The 2,270-nt window shown below is 47.0% G+C and overlaps 1 protein-coding gene across 1 annotated transcript in view; it reads left to right on the top strand.

Annotated features, from left to right (window-relative positions):
* The window catches only part of LOC102461324 (uncharacterized), a 150,336-nt gene that overhangs the window by 27,187 nt on the left and 120,879 nt on the right, over positions 1–2,270 (top strand). The gene's annotated exons all lie outside the window — the stretch shown is intronic.

The raw sequence follows: 2,270 nt of genomic DNA, 5'->3' as shown, positions 1-2,270 counted from the left end.
TTGGTTGTAAACATGTATGTTGGGGAGATATGACATAATCATTAATCTGGTGGGTAACGTGTCTGACTCTTTAGGCTTGATAGAACATTATTAATGACGAACAAGATTTTCAGTAATCCTCATCATATTTAACTTGGCTGTCTAGTTGGGGGCCCAGCCCTAGAACATTTTAAGGGAGCTGTGCTTTGGCTTCTGGGTAACCAGTAGGGTATTGTAAAAGTTGCTTTGTTGCTGGCTTGGTGAATCTAACTATTTGAATAATAATCTGTCTCCTGCTTTCTTTCAAACAACCCCTGGCCCCCCGTTACCTGATCTGCAGAGAGGAGGCTTCAACAACTTGCCTAGGGTGGAAAAAAATTCACCCCTTCCATACGGTCCCTGTGTGCTAGGGGATCCCCACACAGCTTTGCAGCCTTGGCTACACTCCTGAGATTTGCAAGGATGTAGGCTAGTGACTCTGCATCTCCAGTCCCCACCTCCTCCCTGCACCCTTCACAGCACCCCACCAGTCCTCCTCCCCAGCACTGGTCCAGGCTTTCCAGGACATGGAGTGACCAGGAGGTTCCCTCTAGAGCAGGGATTCTTAACCTTTTTACCTTCACACCTCCCCTGAAAGTGAACTTCATGTTCAAACCCCCTGGCAGCCATTTTGTGCACAGCCTAGCTCTGCCCCCTCATCTAACAGGAAGTTAAGGGGTATGGCTAGGACTATTAAGGACTCTGCCAGGGAGCTCAGTTGGGGCCCAGCCTCTGAGGGAGACAGAGGCCTGCCTAGAGCTCCTGGCTGACGAGGCTGAGACCTGGCCTAGGCTTCCCACAGCCGCCTTCCCTCAGGCCAGCAAAGGCTTCCCTGCCTGGGCTGCGGAAGCATGGCCAAGCCGGCCAGCCAGCAGGGCTACCCTCTGACCTAGAAGAACCCAAGGCTCTACTGGTGCCTGGTGATTCAGAGGACTGGCCTGAGCTGAAGGCCCAGCTTGAACCCCAAAGCTTGCCTGGGACCTGGCGAACCAGCTGGACACAGCTGTCCGAGCTAATTCCCAAGTTTAATAGCTGGTGGCCCTGTGGGGTAAGTGAACCCTGTTACAATGCCTAAATGAATAATATGAGCTTTTTACTTTGAACCTTTTCCTAACAAATTTACATAATATTTGAAGATGAAAGTCGGCAATGCTTGCATACTGTTATTGTAGTGTGTTGTCACATAGGCCTGATTGATTTGCACTGCTATTGTAGTGTGCCAATCTCTAGAAGTTAATAAGGAATTAATGTTTATAATTTTAATTCATAATATTAATTATCAGGGTCACCAGCCGCACTGTCCAGCAATCTGCGCATGCGCAGATCACCTGAACCTGGCTCTTCTGGGTTGTAATCTACTCACCACAGGCGAGTAGATTACATAGATTGTCGAGCCCTGTTAATTATGTAGAAATCTAACCTTTAGGGATACGTCTACATTGGCAAGATTTTGTGCAAATACTTTTAATGCAAGAGTTTTTGCGTTAAAGTATTTGCGCAAAAGAGTGTCTACACTGGCATGTGCTTTTGTGCAAGAGATGTGCTTTTGCACAAAAGCATCTGTACCAGTGTAGATGCTCTCTTGTGCAAGAAAGCTCCGATGGCCATTTTAACCATTGGGCTTTCTTGCGCGAGAAATTCATGTTTCCTGTCTACACTGGCCTCTTGCGCAAGAACAGTTGCACAAGAGGGCTTATTCCTGAGCAGAGCATCATAGTTCTTGCGCAAGAAGTACTGATTTCTTACATTAGAACGTCAGTGTTCTTGTGCAAGAACTCGTGGCCAGTGTAGACAGGCGGCAAGTTTTTGCGCAGAAGCGGTTGCTTTTGTGCAAAATCTTGCCAATGTAGACACAGCCCATAATTTTATCCAGTGAGAAGGCAATTGCGATAAATTTTCTGGGAGGCACCTCACACCTCCACGTATCCCCTTCACACCTCCCCTAGGGAGATACACCTTAGTGGTTAAGAACCCCTGCTCTAGGGAATCTCAGCTCTCAGCACAAGTTCAGCTGTAGTCTCTATGCTGCTGACTCATAGCTTTACTTTCCTTCTCCAAACCTGCCTATTTCCACCCACACTGAAATCTCTATCTCTCTCTGACATCTCCTCATGAATATCCAAGCTCCAGCTGTCAACTCTAAGTACTTGTTATCTTTTTCTTTTTATAGCACAAGTTTATTCTGTTGAGTTTGATACCTACCAGCTCTGTGTTCTTGGGGAATAAGGGCATAGTGTTCAAACTGTCAGACT

Source organism: Pelodiscus sinensis, chromosome 31 (genome assembly GCF_049634645.1).
Source record: "Pelodiscus sinensis isolate JC-2024 chromosome 31, ASM4963464v1, whole genome shotgun sequence".
NCBI classification, from domain to species: Eukaryota; Metazoa; Chordata; order Testudines; family Trionychidae; genus Pelodiscus; species Pelodiscus sinensis.
This window is presented reverse-complemented; position numbering and strand designations above follow the sequence as displayed.